Source organism: Propithecus coquereli, unplaced genomic scaffold, assembly GCF_000956105.1.
Source record: "Propithecus coquereli isolate 6110/MARCELLA unplaced genomic scaffold, Pcoq_1.0 Scaffold40, whole genome shotgun sequence".
Classification (NCBI taxonomy): Eukaryota; Metazoa; Chordata; class Mammalia; order Primates; family Indriidae; genus Propithecus; species Propithecus coquereli.
In genome coordinates, this window is record NW_012149730.1 from 4377714 (window position 1) to 4387727 (window position 10014).

At 39.8% G+C, this 10014-nt stretch overlaps 1 protein-coding gene across 2 annotated transcripts in view; it reads left to right on the forward strand.

Annotated features, from left to right (window-relative positions):
• Positions 1 to 10014, forward strand: part of LOC105817185 (transmembrane protein 45A-like) — a 180873-nt gene that overhangs the window by 30168 nt on the left and 140691 nt on the right. The gene's annotated exons all lie outside the window — the stretch shown is intronic.

A 10014-nucleotide genomic window follows, 5' to 3' on the forward strand; every position in this document is an offset into this window, starting at 1 on the left:
ACACATAGAGAGAGAGAGAGAGAGAAAGAGAGAGAAGGAAGTAGTTCATGCAATATTGGGGGCTGGCAAGTCTGAAATCTGCAGGCTGGCAGGCTGGGGACCCAGGGAGGAGTTGTTGCAGTCTCAGGTGCACAGGCAGAGTAGAGGGAGAATTCTTTCCTCCTTGAGGAGACTGTAGTCTTTTCTCTTAAGGCCTTCAACTGATTCAGTAATTCTTGCTCCTCTCACCTCCATCCCCCAGTATGGAGGTTGGTCTGCCTTGCTCAAAATCTACTGATTTAAATGTTAATCACATCTAAAAATACCTTCATGGTAACATCTAGTCTGGTCTTTGAGAAAAAATTGGGTCATGATTTAGCCAAGTTGACACATAAAATAAATGATCACAATTTTGAAGCTAATAAAAGTCATCACATTATTTGATCCATAATATTTTAGTATGTATTTCTATAAAGTAAAAATTCTTTTAAAAAACTGAAGCACAATATTGCTATCACCTTAATGAAATTTTAAAAATCCTGAATTATTTTTGTTTGAATTAGGATCCAAATAAAGCTCATACATTACAATTATAGGTATGACTCTGAAATATTTTGGGATCCAGAGGTTATTTCTTTATCTCCTTTTTGTTTTTCTCACAATTTATCTGTTGCAGAAACTATTTTGTCCTTTAGAACTTTGCGTCATATGAATTTTACTGATTGCATCCCCATGATGTCATTTAACATGTTCACTTGTATTTACCTTAAATTGGTAATTACATAGATAGGTTAGATCACATCCAGGTTCAATTTTTTTCTGCAAGAATGCTTTGGGCATATCTTGGTGGGTTGTCTCTCTTTGGGATGTCAGCAGTCCTTGATTAACATTGCTTAACTTTATTAATTCATTTTGTAAAATTCTAAGTTCTATCATTTCTTCTTGCATTTATTAGTTGGAATATTTCTATAAAGAGGAATTTGCCCCCATCAATCATTTGGGTACAGTTATTCCTAGTTCATTATCCTAGTTTTTCCCAAATTGGGGTTGATAAACTCCTAGCAGTCTGCTGACATGTTTGTGTGTGTGTGTGTGTGTGTGTGTGTGTGTGTGTGTGTGTGTAGATGTATGTGAAAGAAAGAGAGAGGTCTGTAAGCTTTCTACTAGTCTAACTCTGCATTTACCTCAGCAATGATTGAGAAATATTATAAGCATATATGGATCATCTAGATGAGCATCTTGAATCAAGGTTCAACCAATGGTCTCAGGGCTGGAGTTTGCATTTGTATTTAGGATCATGATGGTGGCAAGTAACATTGTTTTATTAATAATTATCAAGGGTTAATAAATAAAGAATATGGTCTTAATATACCAAATGACCTTTCAGTGGATTTTTGTTTGAATAGAGAATTTAATCAGTTTGGGTCACACAAAAATATACACATTTTGAACAAAAAGAAAATACACTGTAGCCTTCAGTGCCATAGTCATGCTGCGAAAGGCAATTTATTTTAGCAAAACTCATCTTCCATTAATATTATATTTGATTTATATTAGTTTATTTGATTTGTGTTGGTTTGTAGTTTTGCTTATATTTAGTTTGTAAATTTGTTTCATTTTTATAGTTGTCTAAATGTTTTTACTATTTAAGAAAGTTTATGACAGAAGCAATTAAATTCAACATGCAGGCTCTGCAAGAATTCTTTTTTCCTTAAAATAGCATAAGTAAAAAAGGACAAAGATGGCCACTATATAATGGTGAAAGGGAAGATCCAACAAGAAGAATTAACAATTCTTAATATTTATGCACCCAACTCAGGAGTGCCCAGTTACATAAAGCAAACCTTGTCTGATCTAAATAGCATGATAAACAATAACGCCATAGTATCAGGGGACTTCAACACCCCACTGAATGAACTGGATAGATCTTCCAAACAGAAAATAAGCAAGGAAATAATGGACTTAAACAGTGCTCTAGAACAAAAGGGTCTGACAGATCTCTACAGAACATTTGACCCAAATAAAGCCAAATATACATTCTTCTCATCAGCCCATGGAACTTTTTCCAAAATTGATCATACACGAGGCCACAAATCAGACCTCAACAAATTAAAAAATATAAATTATACTGTGTATCTTCTCTGATCATAGTGGTATAAAATTAGACTTCAATCCCAAAAGAAATACTCACCACCTCACAAAGTCATGGAAATTAAACAATCTATTGTTGAATAATTATTGTGTCAAGGAGGAAATACAGAGGGAAATCAAGAGTTTCCTTGAACCAAATGATAATGGAGACACAAGTTATCAAAACCTGTGGGATACAGCAAAAGCATACCTGAGAGGAAAACTAATAGCAATAAATGTTCATATCCAAACAACAGAAAGCTTAAAAATAGATAATCTAATAAGCAGTCTCAAGGAATTGGAAAAGGAAGAACAAATCACTTCCAAACCTAGTAGAAGAAAAGAAATAACTAAGATCAAAGCAGAACTAGATGAAATTGAGAACAAGAGAATTATATGGAAGATCAACAACACCAAAAGCTGTTTTTTTGAAAGATAAACAAAATTGACAGCCCTCTTGCTAGACTGACAAAAATTTGAAGGGAAAGGACTCTAATAAACTCAATTAGAAATGAAAAAGGAGAGGTCACAACAGACACCATGGAAATACAAAACATTATTTTTGATTACTATAAAAACCTATATTCCCAAAAACTACATAATGGGGAGGAAATGGACAAATTCCTGGAAACATACAACCTCCCTAAGTTCACCCAGGAGGTAATAGAACTTCTGAATAGACCAATCTCAAGCTCAGAAATTAGAGCAGCAATTAAAAACTTCTCAAAACGGAAAAGTCCCGGACCAGATGGCTACACTTCAGAGCTTTACCAAACATACAAAGAAGAATTCATACCTATACTATAGAAATTATTCCACAATGTTGAGAAAGATGGTATCCTTCCTAACTCATTCTACAAAGCCAATATCACCTTGATACCAAAGCCAAGAAAGGACACAACAAAAAAAGAAAACTACAGACCAATATCCCTTGTGAATATAGATGCAAAAATCCTCAAGAAAATTTTAGCAAATCAAATTCAGCAGCATATCAAAAAAACAATTCACCATGATCCAGGCATGCTTTATTCCAGGGATATAAGGCTGGTTCAACATATGCAAATCTATAAATGCAATTCGCCTCATCAATAAAAGCAAGAACAAAGACCATCTGATTCTCTCAATAGATGCGGAAAAAGCATTTGACAAACTCCAGCACACCTTTATGATAAAAATTCTTAACAAAATAGGCATGGGTGGGTCATACCTTAGAATTATCAAGTCCATTTATGACAAACTCATGGCCAGTATCATACTTAATGGGGAAAAATTGAAAACCATTCCTACTTAGAATCAGAACCAGACAAGTTTGCCCATTATCTCTGCTTCTATTCAACATAGTGCTGGAAGTCCTTGCTAGAGCAATTAGACAAAAGAGGAGAATTAAGGGCATCCAAATGGGGGCAGATGTGATCAAACTCTCACTGTTTGCCAATGATATGATTTTATATCTAGAAAACCACAAGGATTCAACCAAGAGACTCCTAAAATTGATAAATGAATTCAGTAAAGTCTCAGGGTACAAAATCGATACACACAAATCAGAGGCATTCATATACACCAATAACAGTCTAGCCAAAATTCATATGAAAAACGTAATATCTTTTACAGTAGCCTGAAAGAAAATTAAATATCTAGGAATATATTTAACAAAAGATGTGAGAGACATATACAGGGAGAACTACGAAACACTAAGAAAAGAAATTGTAGAAGATGTAAACAGATGGAAAAACCTACCTTGCTCATGGATTGTAGAATCAATATCATTAAAATGTCCATACTACCTAGAGTGATCTACATAATTAATGCAATCCCGATCAACGTATGATCATCATTCTTTACAGATTTAGAAAAAATAATTATGTGCCTTGTATGAAACCACAGAAGACCTTGTATAGCCAAAGCAATCTTAAGTAAAAAGAACAATCTGGGAAGTATCAGTCTATCAGACTTCAAGCTGTACTACAAGGCTGTAGTAACTAAAACAGCATGGTACTGGCATGAGAACAGAGACACAGACCTTTGGAACAGGACTGAGAATCTAGATATGAAACTATCCTCATATGGTAATCTAATCTTTGACAAGCAGACAAAAATATGCACTGGGGAAAAGAATCTCTTTTCAATAAATGGTGCTGGGAAAACTGGACAGCTATGTGCAGAGGAATGAAACTGGATTCCCACCTCTCACCTCTCACCAAAATCAATTCAAGATGGATAACAGACTTAAACCTAAAGCAGGAAACCTTAAGAATTCTAGAAGAAGAGGTTGGGAAGACCCTTTCAGACATCAGCCTAGGCAAAGAATTTTTTAAGAAGACCCCCAAGCAATCATAGCGGCAACAAAAATAAATAAATGGGATCTGATCAAGTTAAAAAGCTTTTGCACAGCCAAGAAAACTATCATTAGAACAAATGACAGCCTACAGAATGGGAGAAAATATTTGCTCTCTACAGATCCGATAAAGGGCTGGTAACAAGAATCTATCTAGAACTTAAAAAATCAACAAGAAAAAATCAAACATTCCCTTCAATAAATGGGCAAAGGAAATGAACAGAAACTTGTCAAAAGAAGACAGAATAATGGCCAGAAAACATATAAAAAAATGCTCAACATCTCTAATCATTAGAGAAATGCAAATCCAAACCACAATGAGATATCACCTAACCCCGGTGAGATTGGCCTCTATCAAAAAATCCCAAAACAACAAATGCTAGCGAGGATGTCGAGAGACAGGAATACTCTTACGCTGCTGGTGGGACTGCAAATTAGTGCAACCTCTGTGGAAAAGAATTTGGAGATACCTCAAAGAGCTAAAAATAGAAATATCCTTCAATCCAGCAATAGCACTATTAGGCATCTACCCAAAAGAAGAAAAGACATTCTATAGTAAAGACATCTGCACCCGAATGTTTATGGCGGCACAATTCACTATTGCAAGGATATGGAAACAACCCAACTGCCCATCAATTCATGAGTGGATTATTAAAATTTGGTATACGTATACAATGGAATAATACTCAATTATAAGAAACAACAATGATCTAGCACCTCTTATTATTTTCCTGAATTGAGCTGGAGCCCATTATCCGAAGTGAGGTATCACAAGATCAGAAGAATGGGCTCCACATGTACTCACCATCGAATTGGCACTAACGGATCAACACTATGGTGCTCACACAGTAGTAATATTCTCCAGGGATTAGGGGGTTGGGGATGGGGTAAACTCACAACTAATGGATGTGGTGAGCATTGTAGAGGGGAAGGGCATGCCTCTAATTCTCGCTTAGGTGAGGCAAAGACAAAATATATAACCAAAACATTTGTACCCTCATAATATCCTGAAATAAAAATAAATTGAAAATTATATTTTGTGGTTCCCCAGATGTTTCACGTAGGCAGCCAGGCTGGGAATCAGGCTTGATCACTATCAGATGACTCTTAGCATTCCTCACATCCACATCGCACCCCACACATTTTCCACCTCCAGCTCCAATCTTTCTGATCATTTCCTTTCACACCCTTCTCTGTTTTTGTGCACTCCAGTGTGAAGAGACGTGCAACTCTGACCTGAATGGTACCCTTCTCTTGCCATGTTGGAGTGAGCGCTTCCGGAGCCCATCACAGCAGGGTGGGGCAGGGCAGGCCGTGCTCAGTGCAGCTCCACTCTCTCCCTTAACGCCCTGGACATAGGAATCCTTCGGGTTCCTGCCTGGGGAAGAATAAGACACCTCTCTGGAGACCTCTGTGGCATTTGAAGCAAAGACAATCTGTGACATTAGGCAAGAACTTCACTTGTATTATGTCTGCTTTCCTCAGCTTTATAAGGTAGTTTTATTATTAATAATATCATCATTCCCATTTTTAGAAGAAACCGAGGCAAAGTTAAATAAAATGCCCCAGGTCAAGCACATAGTAGTCTTTGTTTTCAAGTAGTCTGCTTCTAGAATCTGGGCTCTCAACAATCCCCTAGGAGGAATTTAAAAATCATGCCCGGCCCACACATACTAATTGCAGCAGGATCTCTAGGGGTCGGGCCCGGACACTGGTAGTTTTTATGGGCTGTTCGAGGGATTCTAATGTGCAGGCTTGAAAACTGGACCACGCTATGCTCTTCTGTCTCCCACACTGACTCGGAACCGAGAGTCTGTAGAGGCTTTGTTTGTTCCTATTCCCTTCCTCCCCCATATTGGTTTGCATTTTAAAATTTCTTATTTTTCTGATTGTCAGAGGTCCTGTTTCTGAGTGGTACTCCTAAGGGGTTGTGGTAAGCTGAATAATGGCCCTAAAAGATGTCCATGTCCTAATTTCTGGAAACCAAGAATATGTTATCTTACGTGGTCAAAGGATTTTGCAGGCATGATTAAGTTCTGGGTTTTGGGATACGGAGATTAACCTGGATTATTCACGGAGGCCCAATGTAATCCCGAGGGTCCTCATAAGAGCGAGGCAGGAGGATCAGACTCGGGAGAATGGGGGTTGGAGCCAGGGAGAGAGACTTGGAGATGCTGTGCTGCTGGCTTTGAAGGCGCAGGAAGGGGCCTGGAGCCCAGGAACGCAGGAAGCTTCTGGAAGCTGGAAAAGACAAGGACAGGGATCATCCCCTGGAGCCTCTAAAAAGAGATGGCCCTGCCAACACCTTGATTTCACCTCAGTGAGACCCATTTCAGACTTCTGACCTCCAGAACTGTAAGATAATAAATTTGAGTTGTATTTAGTGGTGATTTGTTAGACCAGCAATAGGAAACTAAACCAGGGGTATTTGGTGTTGTGGAAAATACAGTGTCGTCCCGTGCAGAGAGTTGGGTTTCTGTTCTGCCCTCTGTCACTTATCGTGACTATTCTAGCAAGTCACCAAATGTCTCTAAGGTCAGCTGCCTCTTCTGGGAATTAAAGCCAATACAACCAGATGTCCTGGAGGGCAACACCTGGCCAGTGACTCCCCTCACAGATGCACTTGCTGCCATAGCCTTGATCCTTCTGCTCAGCTCAGCTCGGCACTTTCAGGGTGGAACCCCTGTCCTGCTCCTTCGGGCTGAGCCTGAGCTCTCTTCCATACTGCGCTGGGTCATTTTGTCATTAGCTGACATTATCTTGTTTGTTTACTTGTCATAGGCACTTGCCAAAATCAGGAGTCACAATTTCCTAGGTTGGGCCTATTTTGTAAAAAATTAATTAAAAATAAACAATGAAACATAAATTTCCTGACACCAAGAGACTGAGGGACCAGAGTTATTCTGCTGACTATTCTCCTACCCCAATCAGAATTGCACGATGTTCAGCTATCACCACACTGGTGTCAGACTTTGGTCACATGATTTATTTATTTTTCACAAGCTGGATTTGAACATGACCCCACCTTCCCCCAACCCCACTTCTATTTGAAGGTGGACACAGAGCATTATGTCAAAAGGGGAGGTGTTTAGACCGTTATATGATTGTACCTAGGGCAAACATAATTGGCAGTGATGACATCCGTTCATAAGTGATCTCATGTCTGCATAGTTAATGCCAGGTCCCTTTATCCTTCATAGTAATATTAAACAGCAAACTTGAATGATCTTTGTGTGAAAGGTTTCTCATTGGAATGTGCAAACATCATTTTTTTTCCAAATGGTGCTTTGTTTATTCTATTAGTTGCCATAATATGTACTTGATCTTTCTTTAAAAAATGCACATAATCTTGATTGGACTTACTTTGATACAATAGTTAAGAGCTGAATTTGTTATAGTTTTCTTTTTCTTAAGAGAAAAGAAAAAAATATTTTGATGTTAAGGGATTTGACCAAGGGTCTCCTAGACCAATATTTCTTAATTAGGGAAGGGAGTGTTTTGTGCCCCACGGGGGACATTTATCAGTATCTGTAGATATTTTCAGTTGTCACAGCTGGGGAAAGGCACTGCCAGCATCTAATGGACAGAAACCAGCGATGTTGCTAAACATGCTGCAATGCATAGGAAAGCCCACGCCTCTTCCCCAGCCAAACAAGGAACTATCTAGTCTGAAATGCAAGGATGCTGCTGTTGAGAAATTGTGTCCTGGACCAGTGTTTCATGAACTTTAATGTACATATGAATCAACTGAGGATTTGGCTAACATGAGTCTGATTTGGCAAGCCTAGAGTGAGGCGTGAGATTCTGCATTTCCAACAAGCTCCCACCTGATGCAGACACTGCTGGAAGGAGCACCATCCTCCGAGTATCAATGTCCTAGAATTCTTGTGTGTGGTCTGTTTCTTACTCTAAAAGATAAATTTCATGAGAGCAGGTAATTGTCTGTCTCATGTCCCCAGTGGCTAGGACTGTACCTGGCACATTATAGTTGTTTAGTAGACATTTATCGAAAGCATGGATGGATTGATGGAGGAAAGAGGGAACGAATGAACAAGCAGACAGGTAAGAGCACTAGTTACTCCCATGCATACCTCTGATGAACCTTAGAGGCATTTGTTTTAAAGAAAACTGAACTTCTCCTCAACAATCCCAGAAATTTGCCAAAAGTCTTTCCCAGGGCATGGCAACCTTCCTTAGGTTAAAAATACCCCTTTTCTCTGATGTCTCCCACTATCCCTTCTGACACAAAGTGAGGCCTGTGGTTAATTATGCTGGGGGTTTGCTGGCACTAGATGTGAGTTGGATTGATAATAGTGAGAAAAAAACAGAGGCCCAAACCCTGGCCCCACATCTGAGTCTGCCTGAAGGCAAAATGGCCTAGATCAAATCGTGTTTTGGCAGCTTGTTTGGTCGGAGGTGAGGAGGAAGTGGGGAACCAGAATAGTTTCTTAAAGGATAATCAGGTTAGAATGAATTTCATGGTGTAGCTCCATGGGGAAAAGACGTCCTCTATTGGGCAACAGGAAGCTGAGGGGCGGGGAGAACTGGATGCTTGTGTGGTTTTTACACCTGTGAGCTTCAGGAACTCAGAGGCTTATTAGCCCCAGCTGGCAAATCATTTCCTTCTTATTCTTGGCTCTCTGGGTTCCCATTTATTTATTTATTTATTTTTGAGACAGAGTCTCACTCTGTTGCCCAGGCTAGAGTGCCGTGGTGTCAGCCTAGCTCACAGCAACCTCAAACTCCTGGGCTCAAGCAATCCTACTGCCTCAGCCCCCCAAGTAGCTGGGACTACAGGCATGCGCCACCATGCCCGGCTAATTTTTTCTATATATTTTTAGCTGCCCAATTAATTTCTTTCTATTTTTGGTAGAGACGGCGTCTCGCTCTTGCTCAGGCTGGTCTTGAACTCCTGAGCTCAAACAATCTGCCTGCCTTGGCCTCCCAGAGAGCTAGGATTACAGGCGTGAGCCACCGCGCCCGGCCTGGGTTCCCATTTATTACTCCCTGTCTTCCACCTTTCTGTATACATGGACTTCCAAAACAAGACAAATTTTGGAATCTGATCTAGGAGTGGCTTTCCTTCTTTTGTGCCTGTGCTCTTGCATGGAATTTGCTTAGAATCCCAAGTTCTCCCTGCTGCCCTTCTGAGAATTGGTTGTGGTGGGCAGAAGAGAGAAGGAAAGAGCAGGATGACAGGAAGGTGAGTGAGGAAGAGGCAAGGATGGCGAGGCCATAAGAACAGGGATACAGGGTGTTCTCTGTGAATAGCCCAAGGATAGCCAAAGGTTCATCCGGCTGTCATCGTCACAGAGCTCTTGACAATAGCCACTCTCCGCTTGGAAGTTGCGATGCAAACAAATGTGTCAGCATTGTTGATTCAGGTGTGGTCACTGCATTTTGGCTGTATATTGCTTAGAAAGCTAGTCGGGGCCACTGGGTGCCTGTGAGTCTGCCTTGAACCAGAGTGAAGTAGCTGTCTCTTCTGGATTGGGAGTGGGTAGAGCAATAGTGGGTTTGGGAGTCATATCTTAATGGAAGCTGTTCTTCAAGACTGATGGAAGTTCTAC